The sequence below is a fragment of the Orbicella franksi genome, chromosome 3 (assembly GCF_964199315.1).
Source record: "Orbicella franksi chromosome 3, jaOrbFran1.1, whole genome shotgun sequence".
Lineage (NCBI taxonomy): Eukaryota > Metazoa > Cnidaria > Anthozoa > Scleractinia > Merulinidae > Orbicella > Orbicella franksi.
The window spans coordinates 30,688,004-30,706,902 of NC_138147.1; the positions used below are offsets into that span (position 1 = coordinate 30,688,004).

The 18,899-nt window shown below is 38.8% G+C and overlaps 1 non-coding gene across 1 annotated transcript; it reads left to right on the forward strand.

Moving 5' to 3' along the window:
* The first annotated feature begins 15,194 nt into the window (after positions 1-15,194).
* Trnav-gac (transfer RNA valine (anticodon GAC)) lies at positions 15,195-15,266 on the forward strand. The gene has a single exon. It is a non-coding gene; the product is annotated as a tRNA-Val (tRNA).
* Positions 15,267-18,899: the final 3,633 nt, after the last annotated feature.

The following is an 18,899-nucleotide window of genomic DNA, read 5'->3' on the forward strand; positions in this document are numbered from 1 at the left end:
AAATGTGCATGGAATTTTTCATTGGGTATCTCAATCTCACAATTTCCTTGCTAAACTAGGAAGCTAGCAGATGCTGTCGGCAAAAATGGAAATTTAGAGACAACATGATAAGTTAGGATATCAACACCGCTCCCTCCCTTGAGTGTAGATCTGAAGTTACGTAGTAATTTTGAGGAGATAAGCCGATTTTTCGAGATTTTCATTTCAGATGTGGACGAGTGTTCTCAAAATGAAACTCCATGCGGTGCTAATGAAGAATGTTTAAATGAACAAGGGACGTATTCTTGTGTGTGCCTATCAGGATATAAGAAACAACGCAAAGTTTGCGTGAGGAAAGGTGAGCGTTCAATTAAATTATCAACAATAGACCAGTTTACAGTTGTCTTTTCAGTGACCTGGCCTTTGAACAGCAGCGAGGCAGCAGGTGACCTTGTTTTGATAAAGACCTCACTGCTTTTGTTGTGTAAACTAAGTTACTGTTATGCTGACTAGATGCCATTTAAATGAGAAAATCAGAGAGGACTGTATCACAACAAGATAATCTCCGGCCTCGCGTGCGTTCAAAGGCCAGGTGACTAAACACACAACTCTAAAATGGCCTATTTGCACCGAGGAACCAATACGCCGGGCGGCTTCCCGTGCCAATATTGTTAGGCTAATAGGTTGGTTAAGAACATTACATGTACATTTTTTTTCACCTTCACCTAAAGCATATCTGACAATGATCATTTAGTGAAGAAGCCACAATGACTTATTTCGCCCAATTTATGGGTTTTTATTGAAGTCGTCCATAATTAAATTACAAGAAATTTCGCTGAAATCAGCTTAATGCCAAGCAAATAGCAACATGGAACACTTTATTTTCATGGTGTATTACCGACTGTAATTTCAGCATGGTTTTTGCCGCCTGAAGTACCCTAGACGCAAATCAGGAAAGCGACGTGCATCAAAGACAATGAACAATTATTGGGCGAGGTTGAGCAAAATATCGTAATTTGTCAGTGGCGAGCCGAGAACAATTATTTGCTGAAGCTGAAAGAGTTCTTCTCATTTCTAAAGGGGATAATTGAACCATGCGCTAAATGAAGTAATCCACATTACCTTTCTTAACTCGTTCCTTAGACAAATGTAACTGCAAACAGCACGAAGTATGCCTCCAGGGAAAATGTAAGTGCAAGGAAGGATACAAGAAGAGTACAAAAGGATACTGTGTCCCTCGTCGAAGTAAGTACTGCGTGGCATATGGCATATGCACAAGTTAAAGGAGCTCATTTATTTTGGCCGCCTACAAAATTAACTGAACATTAAAGGAAACCTGAAAATAGTAGTTTGCTAAGATAGAGCAACACTAAAGAGATTATGATAAGCCATTAAGGCCCGGAACAAGAATGGTTAAGGATGAAGAAGATTGAAACGGATTACAAACGACGAACTTGAGAAATTTGGCTAAACTGTTCAAGATGCAAACCATGACATATAGTGGTGGAGCAATTGCATATAGAACCTGGGCCAAATCAGGGCTGGTTTTCACATGAGGTCACTAAAATTCGAAGTACAAAACTATTGATCTTCCTGAGATTTTACTTTAATGATGTATAAGAGCAGCTGAAAACTAATATTCATACAAATTTTCGCTCCAAATGGGTTCTTGGTTTTGTGATACACTACGCTTGAATTTCTAAGCTTTTGCGTGACGCGGCATTTACATGACGGCCTGGAGAGCTGTCATGATGGTTAAAAAGGTGACTTATTTCGGGGAACTTGGCTATCTGAACGGTTCATGTCTTAGAAAAAGTATTATTTCAATGTTTTAGAGTTCCTCGAGGGATAAATTCATGCTTTTGTAGCAAAACTCAGTGACAGATGTTTCTGTTGGTTTCCGGCCGCCATGTTGGTGCCCATACGGATGGACAACAGCATGGCGTCTCCATACAAATCTCTATAAATTTGGGTAAAGAATTTCTCCGCGTATCTCGCATAAGAAAAATTGCTGTGACCAGAATTTTGGCGAGAGTCTTTGCATATTTACCTTCTTTCATTTCCCAGATTCTGGACTTTATCTATTGCCCGGTTTTGATTTTTATTTTGATCTATTTTGAATTGCGTGACATTGAAAACCAGCAATACCCTGGTTAGCAGTACAAGTTAAAAGAACTTCCTATTGTTTCAAATTGTTTCATAAGATATCTGAAATCGTCTCTCTTTTTCCACTTCTAGGTGAGAGTTTTAAGGTTGGTTTGGGCCTCTCGTTACGCGGCAGCGGTTTTCCCAGCACCCTCTTTCTAGGCGTGCTTGGGCGCCTGGCCTTCACAGAGTAAATGGGACCGCACCTTCTTGCTTCTACTGCCTTCTTTTTTTTTCTCAACGATGCTTGACTTTTTCTGGTTTAGTTTCAATTTAACATGTCATCTAATATTGTCTTATTTTATTTACCAACATTACCATCAAATAAATTCACTTTGCCCTTCTGTGCACTTCCCGTTTTTAATAATGTCTTCTTCTAGAAAAACTTAAGTTTATATGGGTTATTGATCAAGCGTGACAGGTCAAAATGGCTGGATATTTGCAAAGTTCGTTTTTGCGTGTTTATAGATCGAGACGAAGTCAAGGTTCATAACCACACAAAAAAAGGAGCGAAGCCAATGTCCAGCCATCTTGACCAAACAAGCTTGGTCAGTAAAGGAATTTTTATACGGAAAAAGTATACTGTTTTCACGCGGGACAAGGCGGGTAATCCTGAGTCAGTAATCACTAGATAATCAGCGTAAAACCAAATCAGTTTTCCGTTTTAGATTAAAAGGACGTTGACTTTCACGAAAGGCGTAGAAATCCTCACCAATACCGATTCAACTGTTTACTTTGGAGAAAATAAGCTCATATTAGCATAACATAACTACAAACTGCCATGTGGACACGCAAACTGATTGGCCACACTGAATGGCGGCGAGCAACGAGCAATAAACTACGGTAGGAGCGAGTTAGCTTATCTTTTAAAATAGTTTCCATTTTCATTTTCGTTAGGATTTTGTTGTGATACCGGTCAGTGGCTCGCTGTTTAGAAGTCTCGAGCTCCTTGCATACGGCGACTGCGCGCGAGGTACGAGCGTCAGTCAAAACCAAGCTGTTCTTCCGAAACGACAAGATAATAGTCTTTTTCTTAAAGAAATGATTGATCATCGCAGTCAAACACACAACTTTTTATCTCTTAAAATAAATTTTATCTCGCTAGCGTGCGAAAATTTACGTTAAAACCCTAGCAAGAATCGAGTGACAACTCTGTTAGCTGGAAGAGCTGTTTCTGACAGTTTTGCATGCAGGATGCTGGAAAAATCTAATTTATCAAATTTTAGTTCTTGCCAAGAGTCGACAAGAGCTATGAACTGAACGGGAAAGCGTCGATTCTCTTTATTTCGCCTTTGAAAAGAAAGACCAGCCGTGGTAGATGGAATCACTGGGCTGTCCTTCTGCCGATTGCTCCAATTTTCCGGTGTTATCCGCCGATGCGACTTTAAAATACTAGCTAATCTTCCACCGCCTCATAGTTCGTAGCCGAAGCAGTTTTGGCACTGCTTGAAGTTACCGTGAGCTGTATCATTCTGCAACGTTTCTAATTTTGCGGCCATGACAACTTTTCCATTGAATGAAAGCGAAGAACCTTGAAGCCTGGTTCTCATATGCGACTCTTTGCTGTAGGCTCGATTTCCGCCGTTCAGTCGAGTCCGATCTACATGTTCCTCCCCGATTTGGTTAAATGTCCGCTAACATGATCGCATTTCATATGACAAACGTCTTTGCTACGGCGAGAAAGAAAATTTATGTAGTCTTCTCGATTCAGGTATCTTTTTGGGTCCCATGTCGAGGGTTTAATAATATATCACAGACCTGATTATTTATCCATAACCTTCTATCACATTCAAAGTCCGGTTTTCATGTTACCTCATCACGCTGGATGCTTTGACCGATTTACTAATGCCACCAACTTTTGAATGGCTGTCCGCGTAGAAACAAATCCAAACATTTAGTTTCGCAGTTGTAATTTCTTCAACTAAAAGATAACACACTGGGATAGCAGAATGTGGTTCGCGTTAATATTTGTATTAATAGTGACAATGTTGTGTCACAGTGCCTCACTCGCTTCGAATCTCACATTTTTAGCTTCAAATTTTTCACTGTGGAAAACAAATAAAAACGCTTTCCCTGGCTTCGTTTGTGTATCTTCTTTTCTATGTCGCTGTTGTGGTTTAGGTCGTGTTACTACCAATGCGATTTCGTGGAGTATTGGCTTCATTGTTTTCCACTGTTATTGCGACAGGGCGCAATGAGATATATTCGTTTGCCATCTATCAAACAGGAACTGTAGGTGAAATCTGGAGGCGATGGGAGCTATGGAAGCAAATTTACGGCTATTTTCCTCCTTCGGTTACATACAAAACCTACATACATATATGTTATTTGAAAATGCTGCCCGAGGCCGCAGGCCTCGGGCAGCATTTTCAAGACCTCGGTCACAGTTTTTCACCATACGGACCTCCCAGCCGGCAAATAACATATATGTATTTCATATTTTATTAATTATTAGATAAGTAATCGTAGTTAGGTGTCCCCAATGAATGAGTTGCCAGTAATCGGATACCCGTGTTTGCGCAAAGAACTCTGGGATCGTCAGGGGGCAAACATTGCAAGTCGCTAGAAGGAAATGTAAGGCGAAAAGTTGTTTCGACGCCCGAAAACATGGTTTTGGGGAGAGATCAAAGCTTTTTCACCGTTATTTTATCGCAAATGGATTTTGGTAATGTTGATACATGGAAAATGTAAGTTTTTGTTTGAATAACCGTGAAATAAGTGACAAAATTTACCGATAAACTCCCTTTTGCTTGCGTGAGGGTTATTGTGAAATACATTGAAGAGAATATTGAAAATTTCAATACATGCCTGATCTCGAGAGGCTACCCGGAGCATATGGTAGAGAAGACCCTCCAAGAAGTTAAATATAAAGACAGAAAAGAAGCTCTAAAACAGAAATCGAAAATTGCAGAAGGAACTACTACCCTTAGTGTCGGGCAATTTCACTCAACCATCAATACCAAACTTTGGAAAGCATAATCACGCACAAATGGCACTTTTAAATACAAATACTCAGAGATATATTCAAGGAACCACCCTTGATCTGTTATAGAAAGGGAAAATCACTGAAATACGTGCTTGTAAAAGCAAAACAAAGGCTTTGAGCAACACAAAAGCCACACAGCATGAGTCGCGCGGACTCATTTGTCGTTAAATCACCCCCAGACAGTACAATGATCGCCACCGGGCTTATTTCCAGTATTATTTGTATGACTGAGCTTTCAAAAAAGCTAAAAGTAGCCTGTACACAACTTAAAAGGCTTTACTGGGTTATTTCCTCTCGATTTATACCTAAATAATTTTGTAATATTTTCAGACCATTACGCGATGTAAATTTCACAATAAACCTCACGCAAGCAACAGAGTTTATCGGTAGATTTTGTCACATATTTCACGGTTATTCAAACAAAAACTTACATATTTCACATATCAACATTGCCCAAATCCATTCGCGATAAAAACGACGGCCAAAAAGCGTTAATCTCTCTCAAGAATCGTTTTCTTGTACCTCGAAACAACTTTTCGCCATACATTTCCTTCTAGCGACCAACAATGTTTGCCCCCTGACAATCCCAGAGTTCTTTGCGCAAACACAGGTATCCGATTACTGGCAACTCATTCATTAGTATACATTGTATGCTAACGACTTCGACAAGTTAATAAAGTTCTTATCTTATCTTATTTTATCTTATCTTATCGGTAAATTCGCTGTCAAAAAAATATCTGAGATTTGCGATCTAAATTACCACTCTCCTTCGGTAAACTTGCAGGGCTTTGCGATGGGTCACGATGAAGAATATCTGTGAGATTTCCGATCTAAATTACCACTCTCCTTCCAGTCCTTCGGTAAACTTGCAGGGCTTTGCGATGAGGTCGCGATGAAACTGTGATCATTGTTAAATTTTAATTAATAGACCTTATCACGGTTTTCGACGCCATCTTGATTGGTAAGCAAAGCGGTCAGAAATCGACAGTGTTTGTATAGGAATCCGATGGCAAATAACTTTTTCCAAAATTGAACTTTACACAATTTGCGAATCGTAACGTTAAAATACCAGGTAGAGGATTGTATTCACCACGTTTAAGGGATGTAGCTTGGCTAGAAGACGCTCAGTTTATTTTTCTAATTTTCCATACATTTGTCTGTAAATTTGGCTGGGTACGTACAGACAAATGGATGAAAAATTAGAAAAATCAACAGAGCGCCTTCTAACTAAGCTACATGCATCCTTCAAACTTAGTATTTTATACCTGGTCAAAACGAATGATAGGAAATCAGTAGAGGGATTTAAACATATTGAACGTATTCATGGGGAAACTTTTGAAACAAAATTCCCCTACGTGTTTATTCAATGAACTATTTTTATTCGGGAGAAAACCAGTTCAAATCCACTTCTATTTTCGCTGCGGCCGTTTCTAATGCTGCTTTTTCCCTTTTTCCTCCTGAAACTCCTGTTTTTCATCTGGATGCCTACTCAACTCTTTACAGAAAAACACTGACTCGCATTTTGCCATTCGGCAGGTGCGAACTGTGTGATTTCTTACATGACAATTACATAGCGTTGACCTGTATTTCCAAGCGCGGAAGCTTGCCTCTCATATCTTTGAAGAGCTTCTTCAAGTTCTTATCTTTTAGCGCTCGCTTCCTGTTTTGACAAGCCTTCGATTCACGACTCCTACATGGGACCCTCGACCCTCGACCCTCGACAAAAAGATAGACTCCCTTTTTAAGGCTCATGAAACATCATACAGAAAACTGCCCTTGTTAACAAAATGACGGCCGCTTCTTGGCGTTTTGGAAGGATCTGTGAAGAGGATTTACAAAAAGTTTTGAACGACTAGTAGATTTATACTACATCAATTAGATTATTCGCACTCGATTTCTGTGCGCCCTCGTCAACTTTCACGCGGTAGAAATCTCGAGCTCATAATCTAATTGCTTTATAGATAGAGAGTTGCGTAGCCAATCAGAGAACGGCATTCTTGATAGAACACTAGTAGATTTATACTAAAACTGGTGGAAACACGGTATATGTTTTCTATTTCTTTAATGCTTATCAGTTTCCCAGAGCAAATGAACATTGGCCTCGACTTTACGTTAATTTCTCTATCTACGTACCTTTGATAAAAATATAACGGCTGTAACAACAAAGTGAGCGATGAGACTTAAAAATCTGGATGCAACAAGACTTCCGATGAACATTTTTGTATATTGAACTCTCAATCAGGAGGTAAATTATCCATCATAATGCCTGTAACGATCTGTTTGCCTGTAAGCCGCCATTTTATTTTCCTTTTTGGCCTCGCCTTGTGTACGTGTTTCGTATTTTCGCTTCCGTGCCGCTCAAATTCAAACTAGAATAAGAGCTACAAAACCATAAATCTGACTTTTAACTTACAGAAAACTGTCAGCCGCCTAAATGAACGAAGTGCAGTTTTTTTTTGTTTTTGTTTTTTTTTTTTTTGCGACTTGCGAGGGAACTTGCGAGTCCGTTTGGTCACCCAACGTAAGTCTCTACTCAAGTTCAGCTAGTAGCTACTTGCTAGTCCGTTTGGCCAGAGCTTTATAGTGAAACGTATCTTTTCCATTTCCCTCCTTTCTCTTTCTTTCCGTTCTTTCCTTTTTCCTTTCGTTTACTTTAATTTCCTTTTCTTTTCTCTCCTAGCCTTTGCTTTGCTTTTCGTTACGTTCTCCCCTTTTGGTAATTCGCTACCCAAAAGAAACAAACGCATTTTATCTTTTAACCTTGTTTCATAAGAAAAATAAAGGCGAAGCTAATTTTAAGGCGAGTGTTACGATTCGATGACGTCAAGGTACTTCAATTAAAAAACCGTTTATGACGCAAGAAATTCAAATTTTAACAGTTCTTTCTATGCAGCATATCCCAGCACTAACAAAGATGGCAGAGAGGTTTAAGTCTCCTTGAAAATGCAACTTATAGCAAGACAGTTTCTTTCTTGCCTGGTAATCCTGTTCATCATTGGAGGTCTCTATGCCGACCATCCAAAGCGTTACGGTAGGTTGCATAATCGCGTTTAGTTAGCGTTTATTTAAGGCCTTGATTCCTTACTTTTTTTACTGGAGCGGAGGGAACGCTGATTTCAATTTCTTATAGGGGTAATAGTTGATATTCAGTGTCAGGAAAATTGTCTAAGTTTGTTCAGGTAACTCTTAGAGTAGGCTTTGAGTAAGAGCTATGAAGGGTTAAAACTGTAATATTTTCAACCTCATCTTAAGGTCATTCCCCAGTATTGCATTGCGCATTCCTACTGCGCATAATTTCACGCGTGATTAGCGCGCGCGCATTAAAAAAATGGCGGCTTTTTCTTTACGGCTGGACCTCGCCATAGAGGTAAATCGTCATTTTCTCGCAAACGAGTATGGTGACCTATCATTTTGTTTTTCTGTTGTTTGGAATTGAGTAATAAATTTCTCTGTGTAAAATAAATATGGACCAATTCTCAGTGTAGAACAAAAAGCAATCGTCGGAAACGCGTATTTAGCAAGCAATCGTAACTACAACCATGATGCTTTTATAAGGATTTATATGGGTATAAACAAGGTACTTTTACTCCTAAACGAACACGGAGACCCCTCATTTTTATTTCAAAATTTAAGTTTCTATAATATAAACAATCGATAGGCAAAGTTTCAATAAAATCTCAGTGCAGGTTCTATTTCAGCGGAATGACCTTTAGTTTACTTTCCATCTCTGGACTCTGCCTGAGCGGACGTTTTATCCTTCAGTTGGTGAAATCCTTCAAGATATTCACAAATATGTGAAAACATTTCAACCATTTTTTCAGACTGCTAACAGTGGGCAAATGTTTCGAGGTTACTTTCGTTTCATCAGATCATGTGTTAATTTTATGGAGAATGCGCGCGCCCAGTGGGTTGTTCAATATGAATCTGAAAAACGACTCAAATATATCAATTTTTTTTATGTAAATGCTGCGAATAGTATCTGCCACCTGGGCGACTGACACGGTCTTCAAAAATAACTGGCAAATATAGACGATCCATGCGCAGAGAAAAGACTTTCTTCTTCTTGTTTTTTCCATTTTGAACGTTGTATCAAAATTGAATAAACGTTGATTGTTTTTGGCGTTGCTTAGTTTAAATCATTTTGGGAGCGCGCGCGTGGTGTGCGCGAACGTCTATGTATCGTGATGATTTTTACGGGAAACTTTATTATGCGTCTAGTGAAGAAAGCCGTAATGTCGAAGCGCCCTTTCGTAAAAGCCCTTTATCCTAGTTATACTTTTAGCACTAAAATACATGAAAATAAATTACAATATTTAGACAGGAAGCCACGTCAGCCCTAGCTGGGTTTCACGCGGGTCCTCTGTCCTGGCTGAATTGGAATTTAGAGATGTTGGTTTTTGTGGAGGGAAGAAAACCAGAGAACCTGGAGAAAAACCCTCGGAGCAAGGCGAGAACCAACAACAAACTCAACCCACATATGGTACGGGGTCGGGATCGATTCCAGACCACATTGGTGGGAGACAAGCGTTCTCACCACTGCACCATCCTTGCTCACCAAATGCTTTGTCCATGTTACATCTATTTATTTGCCAGAAGTACGGACGATTTTAATTTCGGACAAAAGAAAGTGACCGAAAATAAAACCGCCCGAGAATTTCTTAAAAGCATCCGAAATATTTCCAGTACAGTATAAACTTTATATGGACTTTCGCGCGCTTTGTGTCGCTTGCCGTCAGTGAAGAAGCGAAAAATTTACTTCCATTTTTTTTCGTTCAATGTACAATAAAACAATTATTAGATTCGGTTTTTTGTGATATCCAGAATAATCAAGATCTCGGTAAGGGTTATCAGCCGAGCCTTAGGCTTCGGCTTATAACCCCTACCTCGACCTTGATTTTTCTGGATTCGCAAAAACCTCATCCAATAATTGCTTATTACCGTACGCAAATTCGCAATTAGCCAATCAGAAGCCGTGTGTACTGCCCTGATACCTTGCAATATCAAGTCACCGACTTAATATGGCTATCATATCATGATCACTTGGCCGAATTTGGTTACAGAAAATACCCAAGCGTACCTTCTTTGCTACGTTTCGGCGGCATATCAGGCCCCTTTTGTCTCGCCCATGGCGAGGGCCAGGTTGCCATGGCCAGGGGCCAGCTAACACTTAGAACGTTCAATCGACTATCTATCATTTTGGGCTTCGTTAAATCCATATTTTTTCGCTCGATTGTGAGATTTCCATCACGGTAAGGCTACAAAATGCTAAAAATCTATATAAATGCAGATCATTTCAAGGCAGGCTAATGAAATTAATTGGTCCTAGGCACCACTTAATGCTTGCTCAATTATTTTTGAATGAAACATGATAAATTACATGTAAAATTCTGACCAAGTTAGCTGTTAGTAGATGCTTGAATGATAGGAACGTTCAAATCAATTATCCCTGAATATCAGGGTAAGGAGGGTCCATGTTTATCACTTCTATGAAACTAACCGTTAGCTTCAGATTGTAATTTCGTTGTTGTTATTTACTTTGATCTCCTAGGTCCACCAACGAAATGTTCCTCCGATAAGCCGACTTGCAAGGCTAAAGAAGGAAAATGTTTCGATGGGGTCTGCCGCTGTGTTGGAATGTACGCTGGCGACGGACTTACATGCAGGAGTAAGAAATACGAAAGATTGCGGAATAGGCCATACTTGTATTCTCGGTATTGGACTGGAACTAGCTTACAATAGAGGCTCATGCTGGGGAATATCATTAAAAAGAGATTAATGTCATTTGCATTTGACAAGACTTCCCGCAAAAGCCTCAGTTGCAAGGTAGTTCCAGTCCAATACCGAGAGTACGAAAATGGTTTGTTGCTAGTGTGAACGAAAATAAACCATTTTTTTTTTTTTTTTTTTTTTTTGCTGTTAAAATATTGTCCCCGTACGCAAGGTTTAAGTCTCCTATTCTATCACTACCAAGATTACTAGACCTTGGAATCGACTTAGTATTTATTTTTACGATTTTATTTCTCCATTTCCTTGATATTTTTAGTTTCGATTGAAAAGATATATTAAACATTCAAGACAGTGTTTGACCAGATTTCCAAACACCTCGAAGTTCGTTAAAAATACTCCACTGCGCGTCGTATTTTCAACTCTGTTGTCGGCGTTTGGAAATGCAGTGCTCTAACACGGTCTATCTTGTTTGATATATTAATTTTCTACCATGTTTTACCGACCGTTATTAAACCTAGAAATCTATTGATCATATACACAAGTTGATTCAGAACCTACATAGTATATGTCGTTTTATTAATCATTTTTTGCGTTCAATGCATTATATTGACAGCGTTCTTAACCAACCATACGAAACTCATAAAGCTAAGAAATATATCTTTTTCTTTAGAAGCATCACGTTGTTTTAAAGACTACAAATGCGGTGCCGGTATATGCATGATCGATCCTTGGTATCCTAAAAATCCATTTTGTGCATGTTATCCAGGCATGAAGAAAACTAAGAATGGAAGGTGCAAAGGTAAGGCCTTTTTTTTTTTTCTTCAACTAATTTTGGTTTGGATATCTTTTATTTTCACATTATCTTCTCTTTCTTTGTAAAGGCGGTAAAACACTTTCTCTCGTGTTTGAAATATTACCTGACTATGCTTTTCTTATTTTTTATATAACTGAGAAAATTAATTCATTGTGATTGGCTGAGCATGAGAGCAGGCCAATTTATCAGTAATTATTAATTTGCATTGCGGTGCAAATTAACGTGCGCGCTTTCGCGGTTTTCCCAGTCATATAATAATAAATGATGAATCGTATGAAGTCTCGGGCAGTTAAGTCATCTTCACAGACACCTCGAAAACGCAAAGCGGCCGTCATCTCGTTCACAACCGCACACTGCTACGCTACTCACTATCTACAACAGAATAGATAATGAGTAGCGTAGACAATCACTCGTGATAGGACACTAACATATTTATACTAATTAATATTTAGATCTCGTCCACACTACGCCGGAGAAATTTAAAAACGTATCTTCATTATTTCTACGGTTAGGTCCACCGTCCACACGAATCCGTCACGAAAAATGAGCTTTTTGAAAACGTTCTTCAAACCGGAGAAATTTGAAAACATTTTGAATTAAAACGGAACTTTTCGAAAATGATGACATCACCATCATTAAGTAATTTCTCTGTTCGAGTTTTCCTCAAGGACAAATCCAAAATGGCCGCTCATTATTACGTTTTCAAATTTCTCCGGCGTAATGTGGACAAGACCTAAGATACCAGGAGTGATCAGCGTTCACAATATGTATCTCTAATGAGTTTCTTCTTGTTATCGTTAGTTTAAACACGTGTCGAATTGTACCTCAGCCACATAAAAGTTATTGGGCTGGAACATACACCATCTCACACCTCATTTGTTATACGTAAAAAAAAATGGTCAAGTTGAGGAACCCAACCTTGTGTTTGTGGCATTTGTTCTGCTTACTTACCCAGAGTGCTTCACACATGCGGACTGCATTTATGGTACATGCACTAAGAAAGGGTTATGCAAGTGTGAACCAGGACGGGTAAAGAAAGGCAGGACTTGCAAAGGTGGTAAGAACATATTTTTTACAGAAAATACAGTATAATCATAATGTCGGGGGTTGCTTACCGTTTACACGGAGAAACTGGTTCCTCAGTGGCTGTGCAAATGGTAAACAAAATACCTCATGCTAAGTTCTGACTTTCGGTTCGGCCATTTACCATTTACTCAAAAAAAGGACCAATTTACCGAAAAAGCACGAGTTCGATCGCATCATAATTCCAAGATGGCGGTGAAGAATTGCAAACTGGTAAACACATTTTCCACTAGGATATTCTGGGGTGGAATTTTTGGACCTACCATTCAAAATGTTCCGGCTTTTTCGAAAAATTTTCCGGCAGGTCGAATCAAACTTGTCCAACCATTTACATTCTGACCAAAATTTCCGGAATTTTCTGGTAAATGATAACCAATAACGGTCTTATTTTATTAGGGAAGCTTTCCATTCAACCAAAAAACTCCATAACTTTCCAAACGAGGGCAAATGGTAAGGAAATTTCCTCGCAAAGTTGACGGAAAATCAACACAAATGACCTCCAAAAAGAGAAATAAATTGGAACGGAAATTTCCCCTGACAAATTTTCAATAATTTCATTGAAGCGCGCGTTGTCTTACTGTTATCTGGAAACTGCTCCTTTCAACACTGATATTTCAGGAGCACACAGGAATCTATGGACCAATTACAATGGAATTCGAAAGTACCTAAGTTTCCGTTAACTTAATTTCTTCAGGAAGAGTTATAAGCCTGTTAAATTCTGTTAGATATAATTTTTCTGTCTTGTTATTCAACTTCAGTGTCATAACTGATTGATTGATTCCATTAATGATAGTAAAGTAAGTAAGTAAGTGACTTTATTTAAGTGTCGAGATAAAATAGCAATGACAAAACCACTAAATGGGAACACCGAGAAAATACGATACGTAACGGAGTATTTTTGACGATCTTCGAGATGTGTGGAAATGTGGTCAAACCATGTCTTGATTGTTCGATATGTCTTCTCAATCGAAACTAAATGAGATCAGATATCCAAACACCGTCACGGTCATGATTTCCTTTGTTTAAACTTGATGGATTTATATTAATGAGTTTGTGAAATTCATTTTTAAGCGCATCCGTGTAAGAAGAATGAAGACTGTCATCAAAAAGCTGAATGTCACCGAGGAAAGTGTCACTGTTTAGGAAAAACTGTAGGCAATGGAAAGCATTGCGAAGGTAATATTGTGAAACGACATATTGTAAAGAGCACTGTTTAATTCGGTTTACCCTCTTCCAGGGGCTCAGTTAGCTGGGGCGCAGCGCGAAAAACAGTTAATTATTTGGGGTTTTTTTTTCAGCCTTTCAAGGGTCCGGAATCCTGAAGCCTTGAATCTGATTGGCTAATCGTGTACGTTCCACTGGTCCAGATTTTTCCATCCAGTGCCCGAGTGCGGACCGCTCCGAAATTTCCAACTTAGCCAAGTTTTTAAGCTTTTTGTTAAGCCGTAAAGCAACGTAAAATGCAAACAATCAACACAGATTCAAAAAAATTCCGCAAACAGTATCGCTTTTTGTTTCCGAAATGTCAAACGCACGCTTATGCTAGATTAGAAATGAACGGCTTTAATTTAAATTGAACTCAAAAGTTGCTTTCAAAGTGGTACCGTAGAAAAAAAATAAACACTTTATTCGCCGGCCTTTGTCAGTCCGTATTGGGAATATCTCTGCCCTCGGTCTTGACTGACAGCCCGAATCCGCAGACTGAAGGTCGTACTCAAGACCGAGGGCACATGTTTTCCCGATATGGACCGATAAAGGCCGGCAAATAACATATATATTATCTATCTATCCATCCATCCATCCATCCATCCATCCATCCATCCATCTATCTATCTATCTATCTATCTATCTATCTATCTGTCTGTCTGTCTGTCTGTCTGTCTATCTATCTATCTATCTGTCCATCTATCTATCCAGCTGTCTGTCTGTCTGTCTGTCTATCTAACTATCTATCTATCTATATATGTAAATCTAGATGATGATATCAACAGAAGGTATGACTTGGCATTTTATTACTAACTAGTTTCATACCGCACGAGAAGTGCGGCACTCATCAGATCAAATGCCAAGTCATACCTTCTGCTGATATCATCACCTGGATTTTATTAACTCTCTGGTTCTACTATTGAGCACTCTATCAGCAGACGTGCAAACCGACTGGTATATCTACATGATGTATGTATATATATGAAGAGCAAGGCTGGGGAGAGGATTTTGAGCAACTGATTGCCTCATTTCCCTGGGATCACCACCCTATTCCCGGTTAGATGGCGATTCACAGTGTTATCAAAATCCTCTCCCCAGCCTTACTCTTCATAAATTTCCACATGGGGATTGGGCCACGCGTCGCCGATCGACCGGGGGATAGTGAGGTGATCCTGATTGCAGAAAAATGTTATGTACATCTCCTCGGACCTAACCACATGAAGGTCAATTATCCGCTGCGTTGCCAGCGTGGTCGGTTCAGTGGCCGAGTGGTTTAGGCATCCGACCGACAATCCGGAGACCCAGGTTCAATTCCTGGCTGAACCACATTTTTCACTCATTCCTTTAGTTGTGTAATTTCTGTTCCTTGTTAACTTTATATATAGATATAGATATAGACAGAGACCTAGACATAGATATAGATATATATATATTTGCAGAGTTGGATTATTTGGTCGAAGACATTTATTGCTACTCATAGTTTCATGCTCCTTGCTAAGCAATCATCAGGCAACTGCCAAAATTAACGGATACATAAGAAGATATACAAAATTTGAATTTATATCTTTTTTAACATGTTACAGATTCGCTGCCATGTCCGAAGGAGTATGTGGAAAAGTGTAAAGCAGGCGGCAGCAATGTGATATCGTGTGTTGTAGATCCTTTGATTCCTGACCAACCTGAATGCAAATGTCATTTGGATTTTAAGACGTCTAAAGCTGGTATTTGTGTAGGTATATTGCTACAATTTTACTTTGAATGAAGTATAAGTGTTCATTTACTAATTGATGAGGTTGAATTGTCTCGAAATGCTTGCTTGAAGGGCCATTGTAGCTATCTATCGAGAAATTTTTTGTTTGTTTGTTTGTTTGTTGTTGTTTTTTTCTCTTTTTTCTTGCCATTGGCTTTGACAATTATTTGCCAGAACTCAATGAAATTACGATGACTACGACATTGTTTCTTTTTTTCCCTACCAAAATGACACATGCTTTCAAATCTAGTATTCGTAGTTGTACTTTTATGAGAAGGGAAAGGTCTCTAATGTTAAGATACCAACAATATTAATGAAAAGAGGACAACAACATTATGGCAAGATATTCGCAAGAGGACGGTCAGATACCCATTGTAAGATAACAGAGACCTATCTAATTAGGGATTTGAAACCCACGCTCAATGATAATGTTAGCTGCAGAAACCTTTATCTTTATGGTTTACATGTTTTTAATGTGCAATTCTTTTTAGCTTCTGTCACTTTGTTTATTGTGTCCTCAAATATTTATTAGTTACTTCTCTTGAATTTAAATTCATTTGTTACTTCTATTCTAAACAGTCACTTTTGAACGTGGATGTTGAAACACACGAAACGTCACGTAAAAAGATGGAATTTTTGTTTTCAACTATGCGTTTTATTATAATATTTATCTCTGCAGTTCGCGTGTTATTTCTTGTTAAATGTCTCGCCTATAATGCCTATCCACTCTCTTTAACAGTCTTTCTTGGAAGTGCAGTGACAAAGAAATTTTATATTTACGTCCACGTTTACTTTTCCCTTGGCTTCTCAGAAATTACGGAATGTGAGAAGAATGGTCTTGTGTGCCCCCCTGAAAAGGTTTGTAAAACCGAGAATGGCAAGCATCGGTGCGCCTGTAAGGATGGCTATGAAGAGATCCTTCTAGGAGCCGGAAACAGCACGTGTCGAGGTAGCAAAACTATGAGCAGATAATTTAGAATCAGATTCAAAGCCAGAATCAATTTGAATAATTTGGAATGACAGTGAATAATTTAGTATCCAAGTGATAAATTTAGTATCAAAGTAAATAATTTAGAATCAAATTGAATAATTTAGTACAAAGCTGAATAATTTAGTTTCAAAGTGAATAATTTAGTATCAAAGTGAATAATTTAGTATTAAAGTAAATAGTTTAGTAACAAAGTGAATAATTTAATGTCAAATTAAAGCAAATCTCTTGATTAAAGTGAATAATTTAGTATCAAAGTGAATAATTTATTTTAAAATTGAACGATTTAGTATCAAAGTGAATAATCTAGTATCAAAGTGAATAAACTAGTATCCAAGTAAATAATTTAGTATCAAAGCAAATAATTTACTTTCAAAGTGAATAATTTAGCATCAAAGTGAGTGATTTAGTATCAAAGTGAATTTTTTCTTCAGTATCTTTCAAACGCAATCTAGACTTGAAATCATCGCTTTCCAGACGTTGAAATCCAATATATGACTTTTCAAGCATTCAAATCTAATCTGTGTTCACCATCACGTCCTGAAATTGGATATTTCAACGACCCTGAGGGGGGGGGAGGGGGGGCTTCAAACTCAGTGCCAAAAGAAATCATTCGTTTGCGGACAAGGGATGTTTGACGAGTTCATTTATTAAAAATGAATAGTTTTGTTCTGAAGTTATACTGATTGACACCGATTTCATCTTAACAAAATAGAAGCCGAAGCGAACGGACTTTCAGTATCTATCATCAATACTTGCAGATATAGATGAATGCAGTCAGGACGCCTGTTCGGGCATGACCAATTCCGTCTGTGCAAACGCAGAGGGAAGCTACGAGTGTAAATGCAAAAAAGGCTTTCGAAAGAGCGATGACGAAAGTACCTGTGAAGGTATGAAAAAGAACTCCAACAGAACTTTTCGTTACAGATTAAACGTTGCTTTGAAGGGATTAAGACATGAAACGTAAATTCCGAATTCAACCCGTATAAAGTCCGGGGCCAGTAGGTTAGAGTTCAGGGATTGGATTAAAAACATCCTGCATAGATATGAGGCACTAATAAAGTCGCCAAACGTCTGCTACGGGCCTGCCCAGTTGCAATTGTCGCTGTTAAAGTCTTCAAAGAGCTAGGAACTCCATTTCGGGAGAAAAGTTAAGATCTTCACTAACATACTGGATGATACTTTCAGCGATAAAAATCAATTTTTGTTACGTAAAAATTATTTGAGCATGCTCACCGGTGGAAAGTCTGCTGGGTTTGTGAATGCACACTCGCACAATAGGTCACGTGGCTCTAAAGTTTTGCTTATGCACAAGTCATTTCAAACCGAACCACGAGTGAAATCCCCGCCAAACCTCCGCTCAGTCCCCGCATTGTATAGCGAATCCGTGAAAAAAAGTGCATTCCCCTACTACCGGGGAACCTAAATTGAGTGAAAACAAGGTGAAAGCCCTCGGTTTGCCCCAAATATTCCCCAAGCGTGGGGGGGGGGGGGGGGGAGGCGGGGGATTCAAATGACTGGTACATTACTAATATATTCTTACATCGCAGCTGGCGCAAATCAAATTTGCCAAGAAGGAGTATGTTCATGTTCCCCCGGATTTGCCAAAAACAATGACGAGGAATGCGAAGGTAAGATCCTGCATTTGTGGTTGTACAGTAATTTATATAACTGCAGTGTGAAAGATTTTTGGTGATTCCTTCCTCACTTTCGGAAAGAGCGTTTGCCATTGACTAAGAGTATAAGTAACATCTGTTTCGGGTTTTGAATCTTCTTCCCTAGCGGAGTGGGTGGTAGGCCACCGTGGGTGGGAGTGGAATGTGTAAGGTTTGGCCACATCAGTTTTCTTCATAAAATTGAAATGATATCGCAAAAAATTTCCTTCATCCTTGCAAAAATTGGTTTTACCTGATCAGTGTTAATGAATAAATAAACCTCCTTTTGTCGCGAAAATGTGCATGGAATTTTTCATTGGGTATCTCAATCTCACGATTTCCTTGCTAAACTAAGAAACTAGCAGATGACGTCGGCAAAAATGGAAATTTAGAGGCAAGATGATAAGTTAGGATATCAACACCGCTTCCTCCCTCGAGTGTAGATCTGAAGTTACTTAGTAATTTTGAGGAGATAAGCCGATTTTCAAGTCGAGATTTTCGTTTCAGATGTGGACGAGTGTTCTCAACATGAAACTCCATGCGGTGCTAATGAAGAATGTTTAAAC